The 10848-nt window shown below is 39.7% G+C and overlaps 1 long non-coding RNA gene across 4 annotated transcripts; it reads right to left on the reverse strand.

Moving 5' to 3' along the window:
* Nucleotides 1-383: 383 nt before the first annotated feature.
* On the reverse strand, nt 384-9637 carry LOC136230944 (uncharacterized). Of its 4 annotated transcripts, none has more exons than XR_010689619.1 (4): nt 9357-9637; nt 8921-9007; nt 7548-7690; nt 384-888 (listed from the first exon to the last, which is right to left on the reverse strand). It is a non-coding gene; the product is annotated as an uncharacterized lncRNA (long non-coding RNA). The 4 variants fall into 4 exon arrangements; XR_010689621.1 differs by having other exon boundaries at nt 7648-7690; nt 9247-9637; XR_010689618.1 differs by having other exon boundaries at nt 9247-9637.
* Between the last annotated feature and the right edge of the window lie 1211 nt (nt 9638-10848).

Here is a 10848-nt window from a genome sequence, read left to right on the forward strand (position 1 = left end):
ATATATATATATAACCAAAATACTAGTTGATAGTTACTTACATTGACGCAGATTATCACCTCTAATACGAGGACACGAGGCTAAAGACTTCCAAACCGAACTCAACTATAGAGAATCTAGATGACACAATTGGAACCTAACTTTTGAATGGTTAACTTTACACCATTGAAAATTAGAATGAATGCATTTCTCATTCTAATTACATAAAACCATTTTTTTGTGGAGTTTTCTTTTCGAATGATCATCAACCCTTCCTTGAAAATCAAGCATCCCCTTTTATATCCCTTTTTTTTTTCCTTTTCAAAGATGTCCACTTTCGCTTTCCTATATGATCAACACCTCATCTTACTTAAGATGTTAATTTAGTGTGTGATGGACGCCTATCATCTCATTCAATATGGTATGTACACACTACAAGAAAATAACAGTTTACCAACGACACCATGTCATTGGTAATTATCCTATTTTCGTTGGTAATCATCATTAGCGATGACATATCGACGTAATATACGTCGAAGCCATTTCGCTTGTTGGTAAAATATATACCGACAAAAAAATCTGTGTCGTTGGTATTTGCAACGACAATGTTGTTGGCAAATTGTAGGTGACCGCTTATTAGAATTACAAGTTATCGTTAATAGTCTCGACTGTTGTCGTTGTTAAGTTGTTGGTAATACTACATCGTCGATATGTCGTTGGCATTTCTCACACTAAATTTGGTGCCAAACTTACTCGCGCGAAAAATAACGTCAACATTGTCGTTTGTAAGTGGTCAGTAAAAGGAAAGTCGTCGGTATGTCATTGGTAATTCGTCCTCGATAACATGTATATCGTCGGTAAGTCGTTGGTATATGTCGTTGCCAGCATACATTGTTGGTAAGTTGTCGTCTGCATGTCGTTGCCAAATTTTATCATTAATAAACTATTATATTATATATATCAGAAACTTTTATATTCTATTATTTTCAATCAATTGTATAGTAATAGATACTTAATAAATAATATCATGGAGAAAAAAAAAATGAACATATTAATTTCATTTATCAAAATAATCCTAACACGAAGGATTGTTAAACATAAGTTTCAAAAGTAAGAAAACATTACAACATGTCCAAAACAACTATAACATAAAGGAGAATCACACAATCAATTAGTTAGTTTGGAGCTTTCCTAGCTAGAGTTTTAAAAGTAAACTAAAAATTCTATAATTGCATTTCAAAGCAAGTACTAGCAAGTTCTCCACATGATTTTCAAGGCACCAAACATCAAAGGCATACATTAAAAAACAACTTCATCAGCAAGAAGTAAAAGTTGAAGAAGATACAGGCAGCAAATAGAGCAGAAGTATACTATACTAAAGTTTTTGAATCCATATTATGAAACTTTTAACCAAAGTAAATAAATTACAAAAACAAAAACAACTATAGATCTAGTTGATAAAATCCTATGTTCATTTTAATATTATGAGCATCCTATCTTTCAAAAGCTTCAGTTTAATATTTGCTGCAATAAGACTAACGACAGGGCTAGCAGTGAGAATTTTTCTGAAATATGAGACTATTTCTAGCCCTCCAAACCCTTGTAAACAGCAGCTGTGAAATAAATCCTACGAATCTGACTTTAATTTCTTGCCACTGGCTTTCACTAGTTCCGTGTTGGCTCCTAAAAATTGAGTCACGGCATGACATATTGATTTTGTAAACAAATATTTCATACAATAAAGGTACTGCTAATGTAAATATTATTAAGAGTTTTTTTAAAAAAATAGAATGACCAACACAAACATCATTAAAAGATTAATGATACAAATCCAAATGTGATACAGATTGAAAGCGATAAATGAAGGTTTTAATCGTAAACCAACAAAGAGGTTCTTCTCTAGCTAAACTAGAAGGAGTGAATCCCAATAACAAGGTATAAACTTTAGGTTCTCAATGAGAATAATATTTGATTGATAAAAGTTGTTTCATCCTTACAAAATGGGGGTTTAAATACATCCCCCTAATGATAATAAAAGACAAGGACTACCCCTACTAGGGTTTCAATACGGCTATCCATAAAAGGGTAAAATAGGTGATACGCCCCGACAATCAGTACAATGGTACAGGTACGGATTGTCAGGGTTGTTGGTGAATTACTTCGGGAGGAAGTAAACCTAGAGATCCGCCCAGGGGTAGATGTTGATACGCCTCCTTGTGTACTCCTAGATCCGCCCCGCTCGTATGTCTTGGGGATCCGCCCTCCTAGGTACAACCTCCGTGGGTCTGATGTCTGAGGATCCACCAGAGCGCGCGTGATCAATGATCCCAGTTAGGATGTCCGCATCATTCTCTCATTCTTTAAAAGATCTTGGCACTGATTTGTCTTTGTTGAACTCCAAAGGACCATCCGGCTTCCACGGGCTAAGGTCACGGATGTTGAACGCCGGTGAGATTTTACCAAGCCAATTCGGCAATGTTATATGATAGGCATTGGCATTGACCTTCTTGGTGACCTTATATGGCCCGTATTTCCTAGGTCGAAGCTTGCTGCTTGTGGCGTTGGCGAGTCTCTCTTTGCCCAGATATATCATAACCTCATCCCCAACTTCAAACTGTAGGTCCCTGCGGTGCTCATCCGTCTTAGCCTTTAATTTCTGATTTCTCTCCTAAAGGGTTTCTCTCACCTCTTGGTGCATCTGTACATAATCCTTGGCCAGCTGGTTGGCAGTCATGTTTCCTTTAGGAAGATCGGCTATATCAAGGATGTGATTCGGGGCCTTTGTGTATACCACCTCAAATGGGGATCTCCCGGTTCCCGAATGTACAGAGTCGTTGTAGGCGAACTCAGCTTGGGCTAAAACCACATCCCACATCCTGGGCTTATCCTTACATTTGCTGCGTAGTAGGTTTCCCAAAGTTCTATTGACCACCTCGGTCTGTCCGTCTGTTTGAGGGTGGGCGGTGGTACTAAACTTCAGAGACGTATCAAACAGAGCCCACAACGTCCGCCAGAAGTGACTGAGGAACTTCGTATCACGATCCGAGACAATGCTCTTAGGTACGCCATGTAGCCTGACAATCTCTTTGAAGAATAGCTTAGCAGTCGCTGAGGCATCATTAGTTTTATGACATGGTATGAAGTGTGCCATCTTTGAAAACCGATCAACCACAACAAAGATGGAATCCATGCCTCTCTGAGTTCTGGGCAACCCTAGGACAAAGTCCATGGACAGATCCTCCCATATGGTCTCTGGCACAGGCAAAGGTAGCTGCAAGCCAGCATTTGTAGTGCGTCCCTTGGCGGTCTGGAAAATATAGCATCGTTCTACTAAGTAGGCAACATCTCGTCTCATCTTAGGCCAGAAATAACGGGAACTCACTGCTTCATATGTCTTGTCTCGCCCAAAATGCCCTCCAAGGGATCTGCCATGTAGATCACGAACAACCTTCTCGCGGATGGAAGTGCAGGGTAAGCAAAGTTGGTTGCCTCTCATGAGATACTCATCCATCAGGTGATACGCCCCATCCCCATGCTGGTGCTGACACTTCTCCCAAATACTGCCAAAATCAAGATCCGCCAGGTATTCTCCTCTAATGTGTTCAAAACAACCGGTCACCAGGTTTACTGTTTTTATTAGTGACACCCTTCGACTCAAGGCGTCCGCCACCTTGTTCTGTTTTCCAGCCTTATGGATAAGCTTATAGGGGAACTTATCTATGAAGGCAGACCACCGGGCATGCATAGAGCTTTGAAGTTGCTTCTGACTTCCCAGGTATTTGAGGGCTTGGTGGTCGGTGTAGAGAATGAATTCTTTCCCTACCAAGCAATGCTCCCATACCTTTAATGCCCTAACTACGGCATAAAATTCTTGATCATATGTTGCCCATTTTTGCCTTGCCTCACAGAGCTTCTCACTGAAATATGCAATGGGCCTCTTCTCTTGCATCAAGACACCACCAATCCCTAATCCACTAGCATCGCATTCAACTTCGAATAGTTTGTCAAAATCGGGATACGCCAGCACGGGCGATGTACTCAACTTTTCCTTGATCAGGGCGAAGCTCTCCTCTTGGGCATCCGCCCACGCGAATCCCTTTCCTTTTGTCAAGCACTCCGTCAACGGGGCCACAATGGAACTGAAGTTCTTGATGAACCGACGATAAAATGTTGCTAGCCCATGAAAACTCCTGATATCCCCCACGTTCCTCGGAGTAGGCCACTCTCGGATGGCTCTTACCTTCTCCCCATCAACTTGGACCCCATCGCCACTAACCACGAACCTAAGGAAAACCAGGCTTTCCATGACAAAATCACACTTCTTAGTGTTGGCGTATAACTGGTGTTTCCGTAATAGGTCAAACACTATTCGTAAATGCTCCACATGCTCCACCAAGGTCTCGCTATGAATCGGGATGTCATCAAAATACACAACTACAAATTTTCCAATCACCGGGCGTAGCACCTGATTCATCAGCCTCATGAATGTACTGGGGGCGTTAGTCATCCCAAATGGCATAACTAACCACTCATACAATCCATCTCTGGTTTTGAAGGCGGTCTTCAACTCATCCCTAGATCGAATTCGTATCTGATGATAACCGCTCCTGAGATCAATCTTGGAGAAAACTCGGGATCCACCAAGTTGGTCTAGCATATCATCCAGCCTTGGAATAGGGAACTTATACTTGATAGTGATCTTGTTGATAGCTCTGCTATCCACACACATCCGCCAAGATCCATCCTTTTTGGGCGTAAGTAGGGCTGGGACGGCGCATGGACTCATACTTTCTCTAACGTATCCCATCTCAATGAGCTCTTCCACTTTCTGCCTCATGATGTCATTTTCTTTTGGACTCATTCGATAATGGGGAAGGCTTGGTAAACTAGCCCCGGGCATAAGATCGATATGATGTTGGATGTCCCTCAAAGGTGGTAACCCACTCGGCAACCCTTCAGGGAACAGATCTTGATATTCGCCAAGTAGGCGGGTCACTTCATTCGGCATCTCCGTTTCGCCCCTTTGGGAGGGTTCGTGATCCGCCTTAACCATTACCACATACACCATCTGGCTCTCTTCACATTCGCTGACAAATGATTTGTGTGTAGGACAGACTACCAAGGTAGACTTCTCGTCGGCCTTTGGCTCTCTCATCATTGGCGTAAGTACGAACTTCACCCCATTCTTCACAAATCTGTAAGTGTTCTCTCTTTCTACGTGGATGGCGTCGTTATCAAATTGCCAAGGTCGGCCCAACAATAGGTGGCAGGCATCCATATCGACCACATCACAACAGACTTCATCCCTATAATCACCAATCACAATAGGTACCCTGCATCTCTGGGTTACCCTAAGTTCACCCACGTTTTTTATCCATCCCACCCTATAGGGGTCGGGATGCGCCTCCGCCAACAACTCGAATTTCTGAACGGCGTTGCTGCTCACAATGTTCTCATGGCTCCCACTATCTATTATCACATTGCATCGCCCACCTTTCACAAGACAGCGGGTCCTGAATAGTCAGTGCCTCTGATCTCCCTCTATCCGACTGGAGACTAACAAACGCCGTACCACATGAACGACGTATCTCTCTTCATCCGCCTCATCATCATCTTCTCCTAAGGGTTCACAAAATACTTCATCCCCTTCGTCATAGTCATCTTCATACCTCTCCACCATGTTGGCGCTCTTCCTCCTAGGACATTCGTTGGACCTATAGCCCGGCTCATTGCAACGAAAACATTTGAAAGGCGCTGGCCTTGCGTACGGATTGTTGCTCTTAGGTGGTATAGGTGCTTCCTTGTACGGCCTAATATCTCCGACAGATCCCCTTCCCACACTGTTGACCTTGGCCCCACTGGCACTCGCCACTTGCTTGCCTTTGTCATAAGGCTTCATGTTATCTCTTCCTCCAGGCGTATACTCAGTAGTGGCGGATCTCCTGGATCTCCTGGTTAGTTGGGATTCAGCCTTGAGGGCTAAATTCCTGGCATCTTGTACCCGAACCACCATCTGCGTGCCAATACGATCCTGGATGTTGTATCTCAACCCTTCTAGATACCTAGAGGTCTTTTGGCTTTCAGTTTCTGACAAGTTGGTTGTCGCCGAAAGCCTCAAGAACTCTGAGGTATACTCATGGACGCTTCGGGTCCCTTGAGAGCATCCCCTGTATGAGCTGTAAATATACTGCTCATAATCCGGCGGTAAGAACCGCTCCCTCAACATCGCCTTCATCCGTAGCCAAGATCGAATCGGATCTCTGCCCCCTCTTCTTCTTTCTTCCCTCATCTGATCCCACCAAACTGATGCGCCACCTTTCAAGCGATACGCCACCAGCCTCACCTTCCTCTCATCAGGAATCCCAGCATACTCAAAGAAACGTTCGACTTCCGATAACCAGTCTAAGAATCCCTCTATATCGAGTTCGCCTCCAAAATATGGTAAGTCTATCTTTAGCTTAAAGGCATCATCTCTATCAAAGTTTCCTACACCTGGGTATACTCTAGCATCCTCCACACGTCAGTTGTCAACAGGCCCAACATCCCTCATAGCTCTAACGATATCATCATTCCCGATACCCTCAAAGTCATCACTATCACTATCAGCGTTATGCACAAGGACAAAGTTGGGTCTTCTTACCTCAGGATCCCTAGGACCCATTTGTGGAAGCTGTTGTTCAGGGACTCCTTCCTTTCTCTAGGTTGATCCTCCCGCGGTTGGTCGGATTAGAGCTAGAACCTCCAGTTTGAAGTTTTCTAGGGAGGTGGCTAGCTCCGGGAATCATTGGTCGGTTTGCCTCTGCCGCTCATGGCTGGCTTGGATCTGCTCCGCGAGGTGCTCCCTCAGCTCCTCATACCTCTGGTCATTGGTTTCCATGGAATCTTGCGGTTGTCGGGGCTGAACCATTGCCAAAAGAAGTTTCGGGTCAGGAAACGATCGGCTCTGATACCAAATGATACAGATTGAAAGCGATAAATGAAGGTTTTAATCGTAAACCAACAAAGAGGTTCTTCTCTAGCTAAACTAGAAGGAGTGAATCCCAATAACAAGGTATAAACCTTAGGTTCTCAAAGAGAATAATATTTGATTGATAAAAGTTGTTTCATCCTTACAAAATGGGGGTTTAAATACATCCCCCTAATGATAATAAAAGACAAGGACTACCCCTACTAGGGTTTCAATACGGCTATCCATAAAAGGGTAAAATAGGTGATACGCCCCGACAATCAGTACAATGGTACAGGTACGGATTGTCAGGGTTGTTGGTGAATTACTTCGGGAGGAAGTAAACCTAGAGATCCGCCCAGGGGTAGATGTTGATACGCCTCCTTGTGTACTCCTAGATCCGCCCCGCTCGTATGTCTTGGGGATCCGCCCTCCTAGGTACAACCTCCGTGGGTCTGATGTCTGAGGATCCGCCAGTGCGCGCGTGATCAATGATCCCAGTTAGGATGTCCGCATCATTAATGAGTATAAAAAGTGCACAATATTATCAACTAATCAAATTAAGCTTCTAAAAATTAAATAGATTTGTCATTTTTGGAAACAGAAAAAGTGTTAATATTACCTATGTTCTAGTCCTCATGTCCATGCAAATATTGAAGCAATAATGTTCATGCTAGTTTCATGTCCTTTCTAATATAATGAGAAAAGCCGAGTTACAGTACCATGAGCTGCCTCAGCTTCAAGTGTCTTTCCATCCGATAATAACTGCACATTTTGCAGTTGTTAAGGAACCACGTCATCAAAGAACAGAAAATTGAGTCGCTTTTATTGACAATAATAAATATATAACTTGAGAAACCAATACAGAAGTCATGAGACACAACGAGCCAAATCCTAACAAAAAAATGAAAAAAGTTTAGACATGTCGACTGAAAATCGCATCTGAATGTCCAAGGTCATAACTTACTTGCTTCTTTTACTGAAACCGTAAAAACAAAATAAATGGAAATGAAATCTCTTTTCTCAGTTCATATTACTTATTTTAATGTAAAATTTAAGGCTTGAGGAATTGGCGATCAAGCAATCAAGACAATTAATTTACCGAAGAGCTTTCATTTCCATACATGAAGAGCTCTTACCGAACTCTTAGGCATTAAAGGGGTCACTGGTATTAATTGTCTTGATTGCTTGATCGCCAATTCCTCAAGCCTTTGATTTTGAACAGACAACCGTGTGATGATTATAAATTCCTTACTTGTGAAACATGGTTGTAAGAATTTGGAACTTTAAGAAGTACTCAATGATCTCCCCAAAGCCCTTTATTAAAACTAGACAATACTATTTGACTTATTGAATATTTAAATATGATTAACTTCTTTCTTGTTTACTTCATTTGTGAAATCAAAGTTAGCATTTTGTAAGCTACACATGAAGATTTGGTGATAACCGATCATTAAGATGCTAGCCACAATGTTAACAAAGATATAGATTCAAAAACACAATTCCAGGGCTACAAATTGTCTAATATTTCAACACAATTAACTAAGGCTCCACTTGAAAGCTAAGGGAATAGAACACAAATCACCAGTTCTCCATTTTGGTCAAAGAGGCTCAAATGCTAGCACCTACATTTTGCATGGCCATTTTTTTAGGGCTGATGCAAATAAGGCAACACAAATGACAAGTTTTCCACTAGTGTAATAAATAGGAGCAAGGGCCTTACAAAAGAAAAGTAGCACAATGATTGATGAACTCTAAGTTATGGGAGATATATTACAGCGACAACAGACACATATGATTTGGCTTACTGTTATTTGTTTGTTTATTATAACTATGGTAAATCGAGATTTTCAGGTAGCGCCAAATGGATGTAATCAATCTAAAACAGCTAAGCATCAAACTACTGAGCTAATGACAAACACAACAATTGATAAATAATTTTGCTCTTAACAACAACCCAATAAATACTGAAAAGCTAGGGAAAATTTAACACACCAAGCTAGAAATGAGATAGTTGTAAGAATGAAGTCTTCTAGTACTCATGTTGAATGGTCAGAATGTCTACTTCAAATTCTTTAAAATCTGCACAATAATGGCAACAATGTAATAGAAAAATTAAATAGGATAAATGTCAAAATTCTCAGACATAGAAATCAATTCAAGAACTCCCCCCATCCATCCAGCGATACTTTTCAGACTTAAACTAAACTAAGAAAAACAACAATCATGTGCCTTACATCCTTATAAACCATAAATGGTGTAAATTAGATAATTAAAATTAGGGGAATGAATAAACAGAAAATCCAGTAAAGAAGAATTACCAATTGCCATTGGATGAGCTTCAACCCTAGAACTGGTCGAATAGATTTCAGACATAAAAAAACCCCTTCAGATCAACAAGATAGATGATTTAGAGGAGAAAGAACAATACCTATTAAGGCAAGCAAGGACGAGAGCGAGAGATAGAGAGATGAGGAAAGCCAAACTTCTAATTTTGAGGTGGACTCAGAGATTGAGAGGATTTGTGTTGAAAGGTATGGTATGATAAGAAGAAGTCTAGTAAGCTAAGGTTTCGTTCACGATTGAGGAAGAAGGATGAAGATGGGTTGGATGCTAGGTCAGGAGGGCTGAAAGAGAGGCGGAAACGCAAAGAGAAAGAGAGGGAGAGAGATAGTGCAAATTAGGGGAAAAAGTGGGAAAGAGGGAAATTTTGGTGAAATTTAGAAGTAGAAGCGGAAAATTTTTGGTGAATTAATATATATATAAGAGCAATTTTACCATGAATCTTGTTGAATTCCGTATATTATTATAAAATACAGATTTTTGTTCACGATTGTGTAATGGTTGGATATTAGTTGGTTCTAAAAATATAAATTTCACACTTTTGTGATTTAATAATAGAATTACATATTAATATTTTTAAAATCGATGAATTATTTGAACTTTTTTCCAATTCGTACAAAATACAAGTTTTTTTTTTTCACGTCTATTCATATATTTTTATCCGTTATTAATGAGTGATAAAATGATGCATATGTAAAGGGTATATAACAAAATTATTTCTGAGAACACAGTTTGTTGAATTATTTCTCAAATTGACCCAATTTGTCAATGTTAGGGGTAAATGTTTTTTTCCAACCAACGTTAAAGGTAAAATTACATAATTTTAGATGTGAAGAGTAAAATTGCTCTTGTTTGTCAACCTTTAAAAGTATTTTTGCATATATATATATATATATATATATATATTCGGTAGCTTTTAATAAATATTTTAAATATTTTGTAATTAATATTTTTCGTTTACAAGGTACGTATGTCGTTGGTATGTTGTCCCTAACTCCAACGACATGGTGATGACACGTATAGTCGTTATAATTACCAACGACATAAGTTGTTGGTAACTTCTGTCATGGGTATGTCGTTCGTGATTTCTTGGTATTTTGGTTTACGATATTGGCTTAATAATTTTGCAAGTAAATCGTAGGTATATCATCGCTAATAACTACGACATATGTGTCGTTGGTAAAATATCGTTGGTAAACTGTTATTTTCTTGTAGTGACAACTCATCTCCCTAATGACACATGGTAAGATTTTTATTTATTAATTAAATAATTATATATATATATATATTATATAATAATTATAATAAATTAAAGTTCGGGGTATAATAGATAAAGATTAAGGACACGGACGTGACATACATCTTCTTCAGCATGATATATAATTTATGTGATGATTCCAACTCTATTTATTGCAAGCATAAATGTTACTATATCGTTGTTTTAACATGTGAATTGACATATATATTATCATCTAAATAATTGTTTAATTGTTATATTTTAGAAGAATAGTAACATGCTAATCATTTTACACATGCTAAATCGAGTTTGAATTATACATACAATTGGTTTATCAAATAGA

This window comes from Euphorbia lathyris, chromosome 5, assembly GCF_963576675.1.
Source record: "Euphorbia lathyris chromosome 5, ddEupLath1.1, whole genome shotgun sequence".
Taxonomy (NCBI): Eukaryota; Viridiplantae; Streptophyta; class Magnoliopsida; order Malpighiales; family Euphorbiaceae; genus Euphorbia; species Euphorbia lathyris.